The 22,323-nt window shown below is 45.0% G+C and overlaps 2 long non-coding RNA genes across 2 annotated transcripts in view; one reads left to right on the top strand and one right to left on the bottom strand.

Moving 5' to 3' along the window:
- Positions 1–1,472: 1,472 nt before the first annotated feature.
- LOC120826063 (uncharacterized) overlaps positions 1,473–22,323 on the top strand; it is a 61,491-nt gene continuing 40,640 nt past the window's right edge. Inside the window, exons 1-2 of the long non-coding RNA XR_005713206.2 lie at positions 1,473–1,696; positions 4,344–4,427. This is a non-coding gene — a long non-coding RNA (uncharacterized LOC120826063). The remainder of the gene's footprint in view (positions 1,697–4,343; positions 4,428–22,323) is intronic.
- LOC120826064 (uncharacterized) lies at positions 10,365–13,240 on the bottom strand. Its single transcript, XR_005713207.2, has 3 exons — positions 13,004–13,240; positions 11,596–11,733; positions 10,365–11,430 (listed from the first exon to the last, which is right to left on the bottom strand). It is a non-coding gene; the product is annotated as an uncharacterized LOC120826064 (long non-coding RNA).

Genomic DNA, 22,323 nt, shown 5'->3' with positions numbered 1-22,323 from the left:
ACCTTGTTGCATTATGTAATTGCGATTTGTATCGTCGTGTCCCACATTCGTCAGTAAAAGAAGGTGACCGGTGCTGTCGATAAAACTAATTGTTTCCTGCTTGCTTTTTTTTTTTTTAACCAGGGCTTATAAATGAGGCCTGACAGCTCATCACTGACACTTCTGCACATCAAAAGCGCAGTGGACCCGTCTTGGCTGTTTATCACACACCCACAGATCTTATTTCACTTCTTAGAAAAAAATGATTTAACACAGCAGCATGAATGCACTGAAATGAAAGAAGGAGCTGCTGATTCATGTTTGTGTTTCCAAGGTGTAATAATAGATTCTGTCGTTCTGAATAGCTGCAGATTCACTTCATTTGCATTCAATTGGACGGTTTATGAAGTCACATATGTAGTATCGATGTCCCTGTAAAACTGAAACGTCTACAAATTATAAATTATATTTCTTCAGTTTAGAATAATCAGCCAGCTTTTGACATGTTTGATGTATGCATATCCTCCAGTTCGGACATGTATACATGCATATACTGTACACGTCTTACTTCATAGATATCAATGCTATATTTCTGTCTACAACTACAGAAACGTCAGCACATGGAAACTGCTGCTTTGTTTTGATATATATATTAGATATACAATAAGATGAGGCTTTACTGATCCTGAGAGGGGAGATGCGTGTGCTGCAGACATAACTAAATACCATAAGCATTTTTCTGTGTTTTTTGCTTCCTTTCTAATGCTGCGTGTCTCTCTCAGTAGAGGGAGGGAGAGAGGTGAGAGATGACGGGGAAAAGGGGAACGAGAGGGAGGGAACAGACCATATTGAGGCCAGGGACGGCAAACAATAATCTCAGCTGTGGCTGCCGCAGTCAGACTGGTTCACCTGATGATGCGTCTCTCTGACTCGCCCGGCCCTCTAATCTCAATCTTAAAGATGCGACGCAGAGGGGAAAGACGACGCACGCCACCGTGGGATTACACAGTGATGATTTGATGGATGTCCCTGATACACCGATCACCGATCATCACTGTTCCAGGGTTGGTGACTCCTCTCCTCCAATCCGTTGTTACTTTTGATGGACCGTACAGACTTTATAAGGTATAAACATCAACATATAAACAAAGTATACATTTTCAAAACTGAGATCCCAAGTAGGCAACACACATTTATGAATGATTTAAGTCTGTTTGAAAGAATTATAACTGCTTGTAGTCTTTATGGCCGAATATTAACGCACATACATGCAGTAATACTGCGCTCTAGTGGACAACTCGACTATGTGATTACCATGATACCATGATACCATTCGTGTGGTAGGTTTAAAATAATAATGAGGATACATTGATCATGATTTATATTTACTTAGAACGTTCAAAAACATGAAGGATATAGAAATATATAACTTTTCACGTCACGAAACCTCGTTGATGAGGGAATATTATAAGGAAGCGGAGTCCAGAGGAGGCGCGTTCCCGCGGCCGTGACCGCGCGGTCAGAGGTTAATTACCTTAGCGCGAGCATTTAGCTTTAGTCTTCCTTAAACAGCGTGCTAACTGACAAACACATGAACAAACAAACAAACAAACAAGCAGGACTACAAATAGAACAGCCAAAGCGGAAGAGTTTGAAAACGTGATTGAAATAATTGTTCGTCCGAGCCCACCTGTCGCCCCCCGAGGAGAGAGCACAGGTAACACAGCTGTGAGCTGCTTATGCTAACTGCCGCTAGCTTAGCTGATTCACCGTATCGTGCTCCACCTTGCTATTGATGCTTGCTATTGAGGGATATTGCTGTTATTATTATTATTATTATTATTTGTATTATTATTTTTATTATTATTATTATTAACAGTTGCATAAGGGCATCTAGAATGTACTTAAAAGGCTTTATATAACTAAATGTGGACCATCTGTCTGATGTCCGACCGGACTCCCCGCTAGAGGGCAGTCGATGCACGTGATTCGGGTGTTTCTCCCCTGCAGCGATCCTTTGCTTCTCTACTCTGACTGGTGTTAAATCCTTGGGTGACAGATTAGTTAGCTCCCACCCTGTATAGACCGTGTGCTACAGTTTGGGTCAGAAATAAACCAATAGTAGAGGCCAAATAAATTCCCACAAATCCTGTGAAGCGATTGACCAGTGTGACTGGGATGTTACTGAAGATCCAGGGGCCTTTAGGGGGAAGTCAGGGTCCCAAAAACGTATCCCTATTCTCGTCATGTTTATTTGCACTTCATATTTACTGTTTTAGAAGTTCACACAAAGCCAGATAAAACATGTTGTCAAAGGGTGGTCCTTCATATAGCTCAAACAATTAATTTATAAATTGATTCATTTTCATATTAAGTTATTCTTTGGAAATAATGCTAAAACATCTCCCTTTCCTACTCTAACCAAATGGCTTATTTTCTTCGTCATTAATCCAAATACTTGAATATATATATATATATATATATATATATATATATATATATATATTCATGTTACTGTTGGTTCTGTGTGTTATTTTTAATTCGCATTGTCACTTCTGAACAAACCAGTTAATCAAATAATGGAGGGTCTACCCATTAAAATCATCAGTATCACTGGCATGTGAATGTGGTGGAATGTTTGACTGCATTGTTTTTTCATCTGTTAGCTGTTCTAAGAATTCATTATAGATCAACCGTTCTATTAACTTCTATCCTTTTTTATCCAGCATTTCCTTTTGTATCCAATATTTATTTTTGTATCAGTTGAAGTTACTGCATGTCTTCCCTCCCGGCGTCTTGTATGTTTATGTGTTGGCCAACCGTGGATGGGTGGGGGGGTGCGGGGTCAAACCTGTTAACCTTTCCATTGAAGAACACATCATCAGCGGGGGACGACATACAGCTACTACACCTTCAGGCACACAAACAGACACCCTGATCCCACAGGCAGAACGTAGCTTTCAGCACTGAGCAAACATTTGATCCCCCCCCCCACATCCCCACTAGCCACCGTCGGCTTCACCCCATTGCTTGCTGTTTACGGTGTGCAGATCGAGCGGATGCAATAGAGTAGATGGCAACACGGAGGGGAGATTTCTCTCCTGAACGACGAGGCGTACATGGACTCCACAAGGCGGCCTCAGAAGAGACATCGACGGTCGACGCGGTTTGCTGCGTGTTCGGGGTGCGAATACAGGACCAGAAAGTGAAGCCTTTGAGCCCCTGCTTTGGGGGTTTGGGACTACTTGTTTGTTGTCAGAGAGCAGCCTGTGGTGTTAACCCATGACCTCGCTGACCTGTGACCCGTGGGAGGACAGCTCCATCCACGCGTCTGGGAGAGGGGCTGTCACAACAGAAACGTCCACAGCACGGTCTGCGGGACGGACGGACAATTAGGGGTTGGTGTCGCTAACACAGGATCAAAACCGCCGGGCGAGTTAAGACTGTCAGGCTACCGGATACATCATCCGTCTGCAGGAAAAGTGGAAAGAGACGCCACAGGCTGGAGAGGAGAGCCGGGATTAAGAGCTCCGCTTTGGTAAAGGTCTTCTCCCAGAAAGGGATTTAGTGCAGGGAGCAGATTCAATGACTGATTCAGTTTGCAGTGCAGAGCGGCGGTAGTTATGAACACGTCCACCAATCAAGTCAAGATTGCCACCTGCAATATGGTGAAAGATAAGTCGGCCTTCATGTTGTTAAGTTTATTTATATTGCTGAGTTGAGGGTGATTGGTCGGGATCTGCATCAACACGGGCTATTAAAGAAATAATGGTTGCATAAAAGCCAATGATGCATCATTTACTACGAGAAAACACGTAAAATCTTGAGCAGCGTAACAGACGTTTGTGTCAAACTTTCTCACTTCAAAGTTTACCACCACAGTAAATTCCCTAAATGTGTTCATATGCAGATGTGGGAAAATATTGTGCGCATACTGGATATATATATATATATATATATAATTTGATCAATTTCCCAATACAGTCCTTTATCCCATTTGATGCAATAGTTCAGTTCCTGGTTGGAACATTTGCCTCAACAAAGCTTCAGTAGATTAAGGTGAAGCTGAAGATATGCAGTGTTTATTTTCCCTTCCATTGCACTCAAGTGCTGCCTCTTTCCTGCATTTGTTTTGGGAAATTAGTGCATTAGGGAAATGTTTCTTTTGCGCATATGGAGTATATAGGGAAACCTCGTTCAGGCCAAAGCTCAAGCGGCTTCAGGGGAACATTGAGGTTCCTGCTTTCACATTGTTGTTTATTTTATCTTGAAGCTCTGCATCCACCACCTCACAGTTTGCTGATAACCACCTTCCAGTGAGGTTCTAAGGTCCACATTTGTCATCTGCTCTTTTTCATTTTCAGGTGACAAGCTTCCCATCCACCTCGCAAACATCTCGAGCACACCGGCCGACTCGCTGCCTGTGAGACCTGCATGGGAGAGGCAAGGTGGGTGACCAGCACGCTGATGCACATGTATCACACGGGGGCCACGCTATCATCAAAGCCTGTCGACCTGCAGCATGTCATACGACGCCGACCTCAAAAGGCCCCCAAAAAACGGCAGACATCTTGCATTCCTAAACCCATTCCACAAAGTACAATAACTTCCTTGAATTCTTCGACCCTCGACGGCGGAGCCAGGGCACATCCTGTTGTCCTCGCCGCACTTCCTGCCCGCGCGGCTCAATCAGTCATTCCGCGTTGCCATGGCCACTCGAAAAACACGGTGCTCAGCTGGCGCATGTCATGCTTGGATAGTTGTGGAGTAAAAGAGCGTTGGATCATGTTGGCATCAGTTAGCAAGTTGTCACTTAAAGTAGGGCACCTCTGCCTGATGTCTTTGTGAATGTAAATCAGCACTTATAGTGGCTGTAGCTGCTATTCAATCTTAATTTGCTGTATAAATGTATTTATATGTATTTATTATAAACGGTTCACAACACTTGTGTTTCTATGGACTTTGCATTGAACATTTGCCTAGTGTTTGCCTGTTAGATGAACTTCCAAGAACATATTTGTTGTGTTGCTTAGATGGAAACCATGAGAGGAGGAAGTACAGTTCTAGAGTTCTAGTAACACTGAGGCCTTTAGACCTGAGCACCCTGATGCAGGCTGTGGAGAGCTTGGTTTGCATCATAACCACATGCAGTGGTTCCCAGGGTTCACAACTTCACAGGGGGGGCTTTGGTTGGCTGACTGAGGGGGGGTGCGCCCATTTGCGCATGTGTCTGTGTAACTGGCCTGCGAGGGAAGGAAAAAAAACCCAAAATCAAATTTGTTTATTTCCAGACTCTTTCGGGAGGGGGGGCTGTTATAATGGGAAACACTGACATTCTTGCAGGCAGAACAGTGGCCATTTGTCGGCTTCCATCTCGACGGTCCTGGCCCGACTTTCATCCTGCTTTGTTAGAAAGAAGGAAAGCCAGCAGGCTCTCCTGGGTATACAGCGACCCCGCAGGGACGCATTCACTTCGGCTTCCTGCACTTCCCCCAAATCAAACCGGCTACAGTCCTTTGTAAGGACGTCTAAGGACCGGTCAGGTTTTTTTTAAACATTTTTTTTGGCAACAATTTCTGTTTTTACATCATATTTAGATGACTGTTTTTTAAAATTGTTTCCCCACATACTCCGCCGGCGGGTATCTTGAAACCTAACGTTAGCTTTGAAAGCAGAGGGTGGATGTTACGAGCCCTCATACCCTCATGGGATGAAGATGAGATAACGGACAGAGGTGGCGGTCCGTGACCTCATGTGTCAGGAAGGCCTCCACCCGCCCAGATACCAGCAGCCTAAACGCTACGTCTGCTGCCTGTAAACACGGTAGCTCAGTGCATTAGTTCAGAAATCTAAAGAGGAATCCGAGGAATTAACATTTACGTCTTAGAGATATTTTCTTTCCTGTTTAGTACGGCTCCCTCACTTCAGTTAATTCTTTTGGTTATGTCGCCACGCTGCTGACAATTGACATTTGGTGGACGAATCGGTCACATTCAAGCGATGATGAGGGTATTCGTGACACTTTTCCTTACCTCTCTCGTCATGCAGAGGAGTTTTCACGCCTTTTTGGACGAGCGGTATCTGATAGCGTGCCGAATACACGCGTCTCGCCGAGGTCGGCGTTGTGCTCTGATCTTCAGGCGATCCAGTTGTTATCTGCCCCTACACGACCGATCCCAAACATTCACCAACAACCTTTTAATGCTGCAGGAATGTATTGACGTTCCTTTATTTCCCAACTTGCCGTCTCTACTGTCTCCGGTACCAAAATAATAACAACATAGAAATGCAGATTTGAGATGACTACTATTATCTGTCAACGTTTGATAGAACTGTGTTATGTTGCAAGCTCTCAATCTGCACTGTGGTGATTGATGTGATGCACTTCAACAGACCGCTTTTGCAGTCCGGTTAAAGCTATTGAACAATCACAATTGTAAAATAAAAAAATGGTAATTGAATAAGTTAATAAAAAGTCTGTATTTAATTGAGGCCATGTGTCCTTACCTCAAGTGAAGGAGTTCAAGTTCTTTGTTCACGTGTAAGAGGGAGCTGGAGTGTGAGTTTGGCCTGAGATTTGGAACAGCGGGGGCGATCCCTCCGTTGTAACAAAAACCGGGCTGAGCAGGAAGGCAAAGCTCTCGATCTACGTTCATACCCTCACCCATGGTTAAGAAGGATGGGTCAAAACCCAAAGAACTAGGTAAAAGCGGCTGAAATGGGTCTCCTCATGGGAGGGTGGCTGACGTCTCCCTTAGAGATCGGGTGGGCAGCTCGGAGTAGAGCCGCTACTCACTTCGCGTAGAAAGGAGCCAGTTGAGGTGGTTTGGGGGCCAGAGCTGGTCGATGTGGCCCGTTGAGAGGGAAGCTTGGGGTCCCCTGCTGGAGCTGTTGCCCCCGCAACCCGACCCCGGATAAGCGGTTGAGGATGAGATGAAAGATTGAATTGTGCCAATTACCTTTTTACTAGGAATCGTTTTGAGTGTTCTCACAATGGGGAACCTCTCTGGCACGCATCACTGCAGTCAGAAGTATTATTACCTTTACATACCTTTTTACTTTAATTAGACATGAGTCAAGCCGCCGTGGAATGAGATGGAACTGTGCCAGAGGGCAAAGCGCTGAGCACCAGGCTGACATGTCGAAACAGAGGGAAACGCATGAAGGTTTTCGATGTTGCATATTATTTAACGTGGCACGCCGTTCATTGGCTTTAACGCGATCACCCAAATCCCCTCTGAGCCTCTTCCCCCCCCTCCGCCCTCATCAGGCTTCACACAAAAATGTTGTGATCTTCTAACTGCTTTCCACCAGCAGGGCGGCATGTGAGGAATGCTGCTTAATGTCCCTGGCTGTCAGTCCGACAAGCAAGCAAGCCGCTCTGTAACACTGAATATGTTAAACCCTGTGATGTCATGGCGTGAGACTCGGGGAAAGGAAAACTGCCGGCACGCGATGTTGTTAATGGAGCAGCGTGTACTGTGCGTGCACGGAGGGATGTGAGCAGCAGACACGGACCCGATTTGTCTCAGAGCTCCCAAATGGATTTTTATTAGAGGTGCAGATGTGTGTAGAGATTAATGCAGATTAAGAAGTGCATGTAAGAACTCACGAAGGAATCCAGGACCGACTTTATTAAATGTAACCCCGGTGCTTTGGTTAGTGGGTCCGGAACCTAAAATCAATCTGATCCAGAATGAGTTCTCCATTTGGGCTCCAGCAGTTCACAAAATAATCTCATTAAAAAAGTCACTTTAGTGCCTTTAGGCTGGAGTCTTCAGTCATATCGCAATCTTCATCAGGAAAATGGTTTTGTCAGCTTGTGTCCACAGCCGGTTGCAAAATTAAGGATGGAATTTGAATAGAAACAAAAAAGAAATTGGATGCAGATGTTCGGTGAGATCCTGATATATTTAACCTGAAACTGCACCTTCGGCTTCTGAGTAAAAACATCAGAATACTTTGCCGACGCTTGATTCCAGGATGACCTTGATAATTACAACCCTCAAACACAAAGTAACTTGCGTTGTAGGTGTACTTGCGGTGTGGTCCTACCTGTGTGGAGTAATAAGAGGTCTGATAAAAGCTGCTCCTCCGGTAATAACCCCGATGAAGATGGCTTCTCCAAATGTTGAGGCCTTCGTCTTTATGGATTTTAAATTAGATTATAATAATCATTTAGATGGTCAAAAGTAATAATAAATACAAATGTATGGAAAACTAACTATGGAAAACCAGACATTGCTTTAGAATTTTGGTTCAACAGAATTCATGAGACAAATGGGCAGGACGAAAACGAAATTTCACCCTAAACTTGATATTTACTCTCCGCTGCATTCAAGCGATTTCTGTAACTCAATGAGACTCCTACACGTGTCAACAGGTTTTGGCCCACTCCTCGTGAGCAAACCGCTCCAGCTGTCTCCGGTTTGAAGGGGGCCTTCTCCAGACTGCGTGTTGCAGCGCCGTTCAGATGTTCACTAGGTTTAGCTCAGGGCTCATAGGAGCCACTTCAGGACTGGGTCATCATCCTGTTGGAGGACCCGTCTGCGTCTGTGAACATTAAGCTGATGTGACTTGCCAAAAAGCTCCAGTTTTGTCTCATTGGTCCAAAGGACCTTCTTCCAGAAGCTTTGTGGCTCATCAATATGCATTTTAAGAAATGCCAATCTCGCTTTTTTATGATTTGTTTTCGACAGTGGTGTCCTCCTCCTCGGTTGTCTTCCACTTTGGCTCAAACAGCGACGGATGATGCGATCTGACACTGACTACCTGAAACTTGGAGTCCACCTTTAGTCTCTGGAAGTAGTTCAGGGCTCTTTGGTTACCATTCGTATTATTTGTCATCAATTTTCCTCTTTCGGCCGCATCCAGAGGTTGGCAGCAGTCCTGTGCAACTGTAGTCCTGGAAACGTCGGGCGGCTTGGAGACGGTCTTACAGCCTTTTACCTTTTACATGCAGCTCTATCATTTTCTTCTGAACTCTCTCCTTAGCTTTCTGTGGTCCACGTTCAGTGAGGTACACGCCATGATACCAGGCAGCACAGTCACTGCTTTTTTTCACCCTATGGGCAGACTGACACCTGTAATGCAAATTTCACCTTAGTTTGTCCCTTTGGTCAAATCAGTTTTGGTACCAGCACTTTTGTCCAGGCAAATATCGTTATAATTATTTCTTTAATGATTCTGTTGAACAAATATTCAAAAGCAGTGTCTGATTTTTGTTAGTAAACTTTCCATATTTTTATATATTATTACTATTGTTTTTTTCAGTGACCATTGCCGGTTTTCTTTCTTCCAACAGACGGGTAGCAACAATTTTGTCCACATGTGTACATATCCGTTAAGTTAAAGTTAATATAAGTGGGGTGAACTGCATTGACTGCTAAATACTGATCAACATTCATTGTAGTTAAAGGTAAAGTCAAATGTGTTACTGTTGTTACTAAGATTGGGGTTTTGTCAAATCTGATATTTGTGTTAAATCTACTTGACAAGATCCAAATACCATAATCCAAAAAAAGGCCGTTGTATTTTGTTAAGTTTCTGCAGATACAATACTTATCTGCTATCTAGCAACATTATTAACTGCATTATTTGCACATTTTGTTTTTCCTCATTAAAAGGTTGCACTCTGAGCTTATGTATTTGCTAAACATTGCAAAGCAAAGTGACGAGATGACATGCGTGCAATATTGCAGTGAAATGGAGCAATTATTGACGTCAAAGTTGAACCTTTTGTGGAAAGATTCCATATGTTCAAACCATTAAGACAACTGATGTCTACATTCTCACTTTGAGGTTTATTCCCTCCCGAGCTCAGGCTGGGCCTGAACTCCACCTGAGGCCATAGTTACTCACCATTAGGAGGGTGTGTTTTGTTTTGAAGCACCTTTTCCCCCATAGCAACACATTTCACGTAATCCAAATGAGAAATACAGTAGCAGTCAGATCAAAGGTCGTTTGACAGAACTTGTCTGCGGATGATAATAACACCGAGTCGTCGATGATGAACTTGTGTGGGTGTTCCGGTCGGACCTGAATAACCAGCGAAGGGTAGAAAAGCCACAGAGTGAGAACGGCGCAGCAGGAAAGTGGTGGAAAGGCCCACTGTGGGCGAGTGTCACAAGACTTTAGGTTCTCCCAATTTCTACTTTTTCCATTTTTGCTTCTTGAATTCTTTGAAGGCCTTCATTTGAAGCCCTTTGAGCGCTGACATTAACTGACGTTAACTTGTTTTGCGTGGCTGGGAAGTCCTCCGGGAGGAGTGGTGAGAATGCGTTTCCTCCTCAGGGCGTCCATAGTTCAGAGATTCTCACCAGCTTGATGACTGGCTTTGTTCAGGATTTAAATAGAGGCTTCTCTATTATATTACAGACGTCAGTCACATTGTGCTTTTATTCCACGTCTCCGTAACCTTTAATAGAACACTGAAATAAAGATGTGCCGAGTTAACGTGCTGGGTCACGCCGGCTGGCATTTTTCAGGACAAAAATCTCCTCTGGAATCTGTTCAAGAAGTAGTTACACTAAAGTTGCCATCACTTTGCTGCGTAATGTCACCTATTCAGGTCATTCGAACCAAATATGTCTGAGGGAAATGCGGATACGTGTGTTCAAATGGTTAAGACAAAAACAAATGTGGACGGAACAGACAAAATGTTCTGGGAGGCCCGGCGGCACCAACGGCCTTACCGAAGGGTCCATCCTATTTGAACACTCACAGAGACAGTCAAAGGTTTATGGATTTCTCTAAAAGCCGTGAAAGTTTGTACTCAATAAGTCAGGGAACAATGTGTTGATCGCACTGGAGAAAACTGCACTTTAGCAGCATGATGACAAAGAGAAGTGACCGTGTAGGTCAAATAATTTGCTGACATTAATTGCTATTAATTATAACTGAAGATTACAGTAAATAATGTGATAACAGACATCTGGATAAAGAGAGGGCACATCTGGGACATTGCTACTTACTGGGTAGAAATTGGTCTGCAAGCATTATCCGAGGAACAATTACATTTCCTTAAGTGTTCACAGCTAAATGTTAATCATATTTCAATTCAGAGGGATTTTCACTGCATGTCTCCACAATTTTAGCATTCAGACCACAAATCCCAAACTCTGCTGTAACGATGTGTTAATTGATGTTTATATTCACGTTCCAGCAATTTCCAGATATACCCGCTGTGTCTTTCGCCCCCAGTTGTGATGTTTTTATGCAGCGAGAAAAGTCTTTGTGTGCCAGAGGCCGTATCTGTATTCCAAAAGATTAATCTGAAGCGGCAGATGACGGCAAGGCCTTCCAACGCAAGTCGGTGCGGACCGCAGGCTTGTTTATGACAAGTACATCCTTCAAAAGAACCGGTTCCTTTTTGCTTCTGTAATCACGGCGTGTGTCGTCTACATGCACCTCTGCAGTTTGTGAGCCGGAGCTCGGCCACAGCATGTAACTCTGAAAACAAGAGAATCAATAACTGCAACGCCTGACCTCGTTTCACTGGGGAAATTTGAATTGCATAACACTCCCTTCCTCGCGCCTTCTCAGCTCGCTGATGATAAAAGGTGATAAGAGAGTTTGTTTTTGAGATACTGGTTAGTATTTACATAACATTCTTACCCCGAGAAAGCAATCGGCTTCCATCACATCACTTTTTCTTTTTTACTACGACTTCCTGCAGGGCTTGTGCGGGGGTTCGCATTCGCAGCGAGCAGCATTCCTGAATTGGCGTCACATTTTCCAGGAGGCCGGAGCAGTCTGAAGGGCATACAGGGGGAGAACATGTCACTTAGGGAGACAAATCCTCCCTGTAATCTTCAGCCCTGGCATTGTCTTTTAAAAGAACAAGCAGTAATTCCAGGATGCACGCAGCGCGGCCGTAGAGGCCGGCGTGTTGATTTGTCAGCATCTTGGCGGCGTCCTCCCAGCATATTGTCTGGAGGGGCTGAGTATTACCCGCTATTCACTGCTGGGACTTCTTCTGTCCCTCCGCGGCTCGCGTGGCCCTTATCTGCAGCGCTGCAGGAGCCACTCCGAGGTTCCTGTTATTGCGATCCCGGCGCGCAGGCAGGTGCTCGCGCCCAAATCGGGTCGAGGCCCGAGCACCCGCCGTTTTTTTTTTTTTTTTTAAACCGACCGACAATTTGGATTGTATGAAAGCAGAAACTACGGATTGTTTGTTATCACAATGCCAGTCGACAGTGGCTTGAGCGTGCGTTGTTTTGGCTCTGAGAACAATCAACTGTTGCAATAAAAGAGCCCCCCCCTCCTCTCACCCCTCTCCCTGTTTATTTACAGCATGTGTTGCTCTAAAAATGTCACCGTCCTTATGTTTCTAAAAACACCGAAGGACTTCCCTCCTTGTTTTGACAGCTGTCTGTTTTCAGGTCTTAATTAATTAGATTAAATGACTTAACGGCGTCTTACGTAAGCCGGCATCATAAAAGCACAAGTTAAACAGGAAAAGTTGAACAGGCTGTGACGGGCGTCTCAACGCGTGACTTGTAGTGATTGTTTTGTAGTTGACTGTCTACATTTGGTACCAGTTGTTTAAGCCGCGCCCCCGTTTCTTGTTGTCGCCACACTTTGCAAACATTGTGTTGTTAAATTCATGGTAGTTTGTGGAAAAACGTAAACAAAAGCAGACTGGCCGATCATTTGCTGGCAAATGTACATGCAGCCATCTGTCGAACTAAAATTACTTTTTAAAAATAATTTGCATAAATTATGGTATGCTAAATTACAGGGCGGTCTGAACCGTAGATTATAACCTGAAGGTGGGATGTTTGGCTGATGCCTGTTATTAATCGAAGCTGCGTTCTTCCCCGAGCAACATCACCGCCCTTTTTAACGTTCTGGTAAATCAAAAGGAAGAGAACTGTGGAAGTGTTTTTGTCAAGAAAAATAAAGCACGGCATAAGGCACCTCTCCCCCAAAGGCAGTGGGGGACCATCATGGCCAGCTAAGCATTCTGTGTCCTAAACACAACCCCAAAGCCAAAGCATTATTCCCATTAGCAGCGTTGTACCTTCTGTCTTCAGTAGCGTCAGCACCACTGAGGAAAGTCCGGAGCCCACAGCAGGAAGCCCAGCGGCGTGTCTTGGAGCCGGTAGTTCAGATGTTACGGAGCCTTTTGTCACCGACAAACTCGCAGAGAAACCGTTTAAAATGGAAAACTTCTTACTGATTGAGACTTGAAAGGCTTTTCAGCTTTCCTCTGCAGACTTTCCATCCCTTTCTTATGAACTGAAGGCTCTGTGTGTCTGATTGTGAGGGGGGGGCCTGTAGGTGAGGGGTGGAAAGGTGGGAGTCTCTCCTTTCAAAAGGGCCGAGAACAAAACAGGAAATCATCCCGTTGTTTTGGCTCGTGGTCGCTACAAGTGTTTGGAATTTGGCGGAGGTTCAAGTTCAAGTTCAAGTTCAATTTTATTTATATAGCACATTTAAAAACAACCTCAGTTGACCAAAGTGCTTAACAAGCTCGAAAAGCAGAGGTGAACTCGCATGTTGTGTAGACGTCCGTGCTCAGGTCAGAGCATGCACACAAACACACATCCAGTGGAGGGGAATGTCTGGCATGCCTCAATAAGCAAAACGCACAAAGACCAAGAACACCCCCCCCACCCCCTTTACTCTACTCCACCCTCCTGCCGTGGATGTTTTGAAGAGCAGTCCCTGAATAGACTAAATACCCGTCGAGATGGTTCTGTGACCTTGGTTCGGATCTGGACTCATGCTCTCATTGGTCAAACGGCTGCTTGCGTCTTCGTGACTTTGGTACACGGAAAAAGAAACGTTGTGACCCTTTTCTCGTTCCATAAACTTAACACAGGTCCTGGAGATTTATCTGCCCTTTCTTGTTTGGGAAAAACACAGAGGATGGATTCTTGGAACTTATCTTATCGCCCCCAACAGACGATAAGAGTCTTGATCTGCGGGAAATGTGGTCCTGCTGCTGTTGATGCGGTCTCTCGTTGGAGACGTCTTCCTGCACTCCCTCCGGCATCGTATTGTTCGGGCCCAGTTGGCATCGGTGTCCGGTGTTGTGTGTTAGTCGGGAACTTTGTCCTGCCTGCGGTTAGCTGGCATCCTCCACACCCTGACAACCGAGCGACCAAACAAAGTGACACCTATTCTTCTCTGCTCATGCGAGGGAACCTCCCCTGCAGATGCCTTCCTGTAGATGTCAGCCTCTTTGCTCCTGCCCGCATGACAAACGACCTCTGTGGAGATGCCTCTCCAGATATTCGCACTTTTTAATGCTTCCTATTATTGTGTGGAAGAACTTGGCGGCATCAAGGTCAAAGCGAAGACAGAAGATCATGGGTTCGCCTGTGATTGATTACATTGATTGTTTCAATTCAAGTAAACCATCAGTCAAACTTCATATTTGGTCTGTCAGGACTCAAACGGCAGGTTTCTCGGAATCGAGTCTGATGCTGTTAAAGGCAACAGGCACCGTGCTGCTGTGAGAAATGCTGCACTGCACATCCAAATTGAAGGGATCCGATTCCATGTGTGCTGTCCACGCACAGAAACGTATTTTGAAAAACAAACCAAAACCCGACACTTTTCGCTGCAAAGCTAACATGATAATCGCGTTAAAAGGGCAAATTCTTTGCCTCAATAACAACCTTAAAGAAAAAGATTCACAAATTTTCTGAGACTGAGAAAGCCAGAAACGATTTTTATGTATGAAGATGAAACCGTAATTTTTTAGATTTTGGTTTTTGATTTTGCATAAAACCTAAGCAATTAAACAAAACGACTATTGTGTTGATTATCAGTCATCAGCTAGATCAGCTCTTCAGTGAGCATGCTGATTAATGCTGAACATGTGTGCTGCTATAATTAAGACTTTCTTTTTACCCATTTTTACATTTACCCATTTATTTCATAATGCTGCAGCTAAGTTTGAAATATTTTAACTGGAGACTGCGACTCAAACATTATTGTTGTTATTATTAGATTCAAATCTGGATGGCCTTCGACTATATTCATAAGTGAACTATACAATTTGGTATTAAAACACAATATACAACCTTTTCCATATCTGAAAATGTCAACAGGTAGAATGGATTAAAGTTGTTAAAAATTGCAACCTTTTCAGTCCGAAAGAGTAAATGTGACAAAGAAAGGCGACATTTTCCTTTTTTGTTCCTGTGAAACCATCATTACGCTCAGTGTTTTTTGTTTACACACAGATTTTGGCACTCAATAGGTTCAATAGCACGACCTTTGACCCCGCAGAAGTACTTCCAGGTGGGCGCGCTCTCGTCTCGCCCCGACACCGAGCGCAGACCTCCTGCAGCTACACACAGACGTTTCAACCCTAAACAAACAGTGATCTGACTGCTCAGAAATGTCCTGTGATCAGCGTGAAGACACAAGACCGACGTGCCTGAAAATAAAAAAAAAAAGGCCTCCTGTGAACGGGGCTGGTCATACGTCGCTTTACTGGCTAAATTACCATATGTGTAACCACTGAATAATCAATAGCCCTGATCAGGGACGTATGTCAACAACTAGTACGGTTTCCTGCATCTTCTAATACATGTTTGTTACATTGAGTTTTTATTACACTATCATTTGAGAGCGGCATTAAAGCGTATCTGGATGTGCGAGTGAATATTCACATTCCTGTAATGAATCGCTTGAATATCTGAATATTATAATAAATGTCCCGGATCTGTGACCATGCATTGTGAGGAATGGCCTTTGTGACCTGCGGTGAGATGGAGCTTCATATGAAATCCCTTTTAGCTCAATCATCCATCCCCAGCTGCCTTTTGAACGTACTCCCTGTAAAGAAAAGGTAAAAAGTGAATTCTGCTGTCTTTACCTTTTTAATGAAGTTCACGTCATGTGCTACATGAGGACAGGTATGTTGACACTTTAAGCACAGCTCATATTATTACGGTTGTGCCTCCGGTTTCATCCTTCCAGCCTTCGTACGCGAGGTGATCCTGTGCCGTCCTGCGAGAGGCAGAGTGCGACCTGCAGGTGGGAATCAGACTTGTTTCCTTTGTGATACGGAAAAAATCCAGAGTTTGATTTGATTTCTGCCTGTGGAAGGTTATTTTTTCTAATAAAGGCGACTGCATCCCTGGGTGAATTTAGTAGAGCTTAGTCTTTGGACTCACACGCGAGACCTTTTTCTTCTTTTTTTTCGCCACCTTCCTCCTCATTTTGTTTGATTTGTAACAAAGGCGCTGATTGAGGGAGTTCTGTGGGACGCTTCATTCGATCTAATCTTTTTTTTTTTTTGTTTCGGCAGTATCGACAGTGTACCAACCTGCCTCTCGCCAAAAAAGAGAAATCGCCCGTGGCTCTGAACGTCCGCTGTCGCAACGCCAAATCTGCTCCTCGTGTCAGGGGAATGTGTGCAGCACAAAGGCGCTTGTTGCATTAGCGAAGCTGGAAAGAAATTAACATTCCTTCCTCCAGCGACTCAGGAATGCCGGCTGTGTGAACCGAGGGGTCACTGCGCAGCACGCAGAACATCAATCTGAGGAATTTATTTTTCCCCAAATCCACAGCCGGTGTCCGCGAGAACACTTACTGTACTCGTAATGTTCCCTGGGGGGTCCGCGGGGCTCGCCGGCGTCACGCGAGCCTCCGTGCGACTTGTGCAGTCGCATCGCTCTCGGGCCGCACGGTACCTGCGTGCGAGACTCTAAAGCTCAGGATGACTCGTGCAACTCTTGTCTTATGTTCGACTCTCCAGGCGCCACCTGGGAGTCCTGAGATCACGTTCACCTGCCACGGGGAAAATGTTCCACAGGCTCTTTTTTTGGGAGGCGGGGGAGATGGTGGCCTGAAACCGAAGTGTAAAATAATCATAACGCCTGATGTGAAGCTTACAAAAATAAAAATGTCACGCGAGAAGCGCCACCCAACTTTTTCCAACTGATTTCACTCGACCACAACACTGCATCTGATGGAAAGTGTGCGGAGCTGCAGGGCGGTCCGTCAGCTGTCACGCCAGCGAGCAACCGAAGTGGGACGCTTTAAGAGGATGCGGAGTGGCGAGGAAGAAGATGCTGCTCCCAGTGTGGCGGCGGTGAATGAATGATGGCAGGTGCCACTGGACAGACCCCGCGGGTTTCCCTACCCTTCACCTTCCAGTCGGTTGGCCAGGCACTAGCGCCCCTGTTGTTTAATGGCACCGCTCTCTCTCCCCCTCGTAACTCTCCTCTTGTTCTGCCAACACGTCTTTTGGATCAGCACTGGTACATTTACTCAAAGCACACTGTTGTCTGCTGGACGGAAAGCTGGCCGTACTGATTTATTTCTAGCGCTGTCACCAGTGACGCTCCTGCGTGCGTGCAGATGTCCCGTGCATTGCTTTATTATTCAAGGGCTTCGCTGCAAAACTGAGGCTGTGGCATCTGATGTGCAGTAAAAACACTCGTGCTAGTTCATCGTGTGTCACACTGTGGGAGACGCATGAAAACAAATTCTGCTCTCTTCATGTGAGATTATCGTGTGAGATTATAGGGTATCAGGCCACAGCCAGGACCACCCTTGTCTTTCTTTCCCCCCCGTATTTTCCAACCAAAGATTTCATCTGGATCGAAATGGACGGATCGGAACAGTTAAGCCTTTAGTCACGTCTAATGTTCTCAACTCCGCCTCTTATCCAAGTCTACAACTTTCACACATTATCACGGCTTTGTTTTTGTCTCCATAATGATAACTTATCGTAGCCTCAGTTTGATGTGTGATTAGTTTGACTCATGAGCAGAAGTCTTTCATATCAATCTCATTATGTTCTGTTAATATCGAGCGTTGATTTCAATGCTCTTAAAAAAAGATATATCATTTTTAATCTGTAATGTACTTAATGATGATGTTTTTGTCATCCCCCGTCCCTTTGGACATCGCTGGTGCCTTTTTAACTCCTTTCCCCCCGCGCCCCTCTTCCCCCCCCTCATCCCAGCAGGATTAGCCCAGTGCGAAGCTGTCTGCCGACGCCTGTGGCGGCGAGCTAATGGAGCAGTTAAGAGGCGTGTATCTGTCAGGCGGGGCGCTGCGGGCCTGTGGCCGTGGGATTAGCGTGACACCGGAGAGAAGCGCTTGTTTCCCCGTATCGCCGTAGACTGGACGGCCTCATTGTCCAGAGAAGACGCCGTGCATACCGTTGGCGGTCCCGCTACACGTCTCACGCTGCGGAGCCAGAAATCTCAAGTTTATTGCATTGGTTTGTGCGGCCGTTGTTTCCGCCGGGTCTTTAAAGGATCTACTCGGACCTCCAGGGGCCTGAACTCTGTGACCTCGGAGGTCCAGCTTTGATCCTCTGCGTTGTTTCCTGGGCTCTGAGGGACGGGTCAGGAATTAGGAGAGAGGGTTAGGCTCCTTCTACAAACAGGCGGTGTCACCAGCAGTTTGCCAGACTTTACCTGAGGGGGGGCCGCCGGTGACACCAGCATCAGGCCAAGATGAAGAATGTGGATAACGCAGTTGGTGATGATCTGCATGAGGAGATATTAAGTCTCTCAGCAGGTGTTAACAGGGATTTGCTGACACCAATAACAACACAGACGTCACCATGCTGGCGTGTGAAAACAATGTGTCTCCAGGCATCAATTTTTAATGCAACCGCATGTTATTCGCTTGATAATTGTTACAGCGCAATTATGGGGAACCAAGGACAACGTGCTATTTTCTCTACAACCATCTAAACTCGCACAATCAGCAGAGGTTTCTCTCAGCACTTTGATATGAAAGGATACAGTGTAGAATGAATTTATTTTTAAGATGAGGCTGAACTTAATTTGTCACGCGGGAAATATTTGTCTCATTACGAAATAGGACGGAATGCACATATCAATTTAGTTCCTGGTAAGTTCCATATAACTCTGTAGGCCATCTACAATTTCTGTAGATACATGATCATCAAACAGGTGGCCTTCATGTCTTCCAGCTCTCAGCAAAAATGTAGATGAAGGTGATCCCTAAATGTTGAAGTTCTCCATTAAGGCATAGCGTTTGAAGTTTTTTTGTTTTTTTTTAGGATTAGCAATCGAGCTGCAGGTTCCCCGGCATCAGCATCTCTCCACCACATCAAATGAAGAAGAAGTGAATCATTTGGATTAGTTGGAATCACTGTTGCGCATGTTTATTTTAACAGTGTTTTCTGTGGGCGTGTTAGGATAGACAGAAATCAAGATAACTGCCACATCGGATGCTATCTGTGTCTCCTCTCTATTGCCCCTATTTGCCTTTTGCTACGATTACGGTGAGTACTGAGGAATCCGAGTATCTCAGCATCAGGTGGGATCCCACTCTGCTTTATCGTAAGCAATGGTGATAACATCAACATGGTAAATAATGGTGTCACACTAGTGCTTTCTCACCTCACGGTAGTTCAGGTGATAGACTCATACCAAGCACACTTTAAATTCCCTTATAAGTGGTAATATGTCTGTGTAACGCCGTACTAAGATGCTGTAGCTCTGCTCTGAGCCCACGCGTCTACTTTACCACACGTCGCCACTCTGTCCTTCCTTCTACGCATCATTCATCTCTTCCTTTCAGCCTTTTGTCCCCAACTCGTGTCTTCCTCTGGCCTTTCAGGAGGACATTCTCCTCTCAGGTTCACTGACCAACAAGCATTCAGCACAATAGGTTTGAGTCTGAGAAGTCTGGTGCAACTTGGGTCCTGTGCAGCGTGACCCGGATCTTTCCAGTTTGGAAATGGCAGGAAATAGAAACATTGTTTTCTTAACGGCGTTTTTTTTTCCCTCATTGTGGTGGCGATTATTGGTGGTCTGGTTGTCTGGTGGTATCCTGTGTCGTCGTATTTTCAATAAATCCTGTGAAGAGTCCAAAGCATTCAATGATTTGTTCCATCCAACCAAGTGTCGCCCGTGCTGCTGAAGCCTGATGTAGCTCATGTATCTGCTCCATAGGGCTCCATTGTTGTCCAAAAACTCCCCAATGAGCCACATTGCTGCACTGGGAGACATGTTCCTTTTTAATACAATGGACAATCACCAAAGTCGTTTATTTTGAGTCAATCCCACACACAGCGCCCTGCTGCTGGAAATACTCGCTAATCTGCCTCTAAAAATAGTCTCCAACAAGTGAGTCCGGCTTGAGTAAAGTTTGCTAAAAAAGATCCAAGTTACTTTTCAATCAACGTTACTTTGCTTTTGATTGCGACCCCCCCCCCCCCTCCCCAATCAAACATCTAGCAAACAAGAAATGTAATCCATGTGACTTAAGATAAACTAATAAACACTCCAAAGAAAGACTTTGAGAGGCATGAGATGTCAGGCTGAATGAATTCATCATAACAAAACAGCGGCCTGTCCGATTAGCGAGCTAGTACAGACCTTTTCCTTTTCTCAGGTCCTCCCTGGGAAGCAGCCACGAGGCGGACGCCTCTAGAAGGCTGTAGAGACGTTAAGCGGCTCGAGCTCCTCCACTTAACACAGACATCCTCTGCGGCACAAACACAAGAGGTCTTTTGCTTCCCGCCGCTCCAAAAGCAACACGGGGCACTCAGGTGAGGCGTTGGCGTGCAGCAGCAGATCTCCCAGCATTCCCTTTTAAAAAGTGTCTGTTTCTGCCTGTAAAATCACTCCTATCTACAATGGGACATTAGATTTCTTTAATGTTTTGTTGGTTCCTAAATGAAAACAGGCATGGAAGAGAATGTTGTCTGTAATCTGCCAGGCCCCTTGTTACGGTCAATAAAAGGCGAACGATAATACAGGGCTGTGATGAGACATGAACGCCACACTGTGTTTATGACAAACAGGTGCACATTTTTAGTTTAAGTGGTCTATTTTTGTTTTCGATATGGCGGATGTCCTTCCTGATTCACCAACTGTATTTTCCTTGATTCTGTAAGCAGTTGCCACACTTGCAAATCTGCTTTTGCTTGTACTTTGACCACACCTGTAGGCTGTATAGTGACAATTCAGCCTTTAATGGGTGCCAGCAAAGGAAAGCACAATTACATCTTGTCAGTCGGGACAGAGTTTAATGAACTGGTTCCCACCAGGTGAGAGGTCACATGCTTCAGAGGACGGTTCAAAGACACGGCATCACAGGCCTGTTTGGGAGATTGCAGAGGAGATGCTCTACGTGCACAAAGCTTCTCGTGACAATTAACTGGGTGTTAGCGAAGGACATTAGTGTGCGGTTTCTTCTCTTTATCTGAATAATTATCCTAAAATGTGAATGAGACATTTTCATTCAAGGACATTGTCTACATGTGCGTGCGTGTGCTCACTTGCCAATACAAGACAATGTTGTGATGGATGGTAATTAACCTTCTGCATGACCCGCCTGGTTTGGGGAGAAGCAGTGAGGTTCTGAGGGAAGCCTTCTAAAGGAACTGCCTCCACTCAGCCTGTCTTGGTTGGTCAGCCCCTCGTGGTTGGTGGTCCGGTGATGCCGGTGGTGACCTGTGCGGTCTGATATGTCGGGGTCAGGGAAAACCATAAAGTCTGTGGTTTATGGTAAAAACCATAAAGCCGACGAGGATCCACGGGGCGATGGGATAGGGGCTCAGGGGGGCACTGTGGGAAAAGCTGATCTGGCCCATCTGGGAGCATGGCAACACATTTATAATCAGCAACATAACCTGTATGTTGGGTGAGCCTGAAAAGATCGATTTGTCTCTCAGGTTAGTTAATTTGGAAGGAGAGCTAGTTGAGGTTAGTCGTTAGCAGCGGACCTTCAAGACTAAACGGAGCTGAATGATGTGTTCAAGCTCTATTACAATAAAGTAAAAATTAGTATCTGTTCAATTATGACATTATCACGTCATGTTCAAATGCGATCTTGTCAAATGAAGTTTTTGTTGAGAAACTTGAATAGAATAGATGGCCTGCAGGTTCAGAGGGGAATACAGTGGCTTTTAACACGCTGGTATCAGATGGGTGCTCCGTATCACCCCTCAAGTTCAGGTATCGGTATCTGGAGGGAAAAGAAGAGCAAGCACCATTCAACACTGTTGTGACCCTTTCTCAATGTCTCACTTAGAGGTGAACATCAGTGTTGATCTCCCACTTATCTCTTGGTGTCACTCACAAGAACACGGAGACTAAAAGGAGGACAAAGAGCAGTGCCAGTTGTCTGTGCTCTTATCAGTAAATAAACTGTCTGACACAGAGGCAACAGAAACACTGTTCTGCCACAAACAATGGACCAAATTCAATTTGTACAATTCTACCACACCTTTTTCTACTTCTTATATTTTATTATTTTCGATGACTCTTTATGGGTTTTCTGTTCAGAATGCTCAGATCAGGTCAGAAATTCTTCTCATGTAAAAACACATTTGTCCATGACATGGCATCTTGAGCTAATTTTGTATTTGCTATATATATA

Source organism: Gasterosteus aculeatus, chromosome 10, assembly GCF_964276395.1.
Source record: "Gasterosteus aculeatus chromosome 10, fGasAcu3.hap1.1, whole genome shotgun sequence".
Classification (NCBI taxonomy): domain Eukaryota; kingdom Metazoa; phylum Chordata; class Actinopteri; order Perciformes; family Gasterosteidae; genus Gasterosteus; species Gasterosteus aculeatus.
This window is presented reverse-complemented; position numbering and strand designations above follow the sequence as displayed.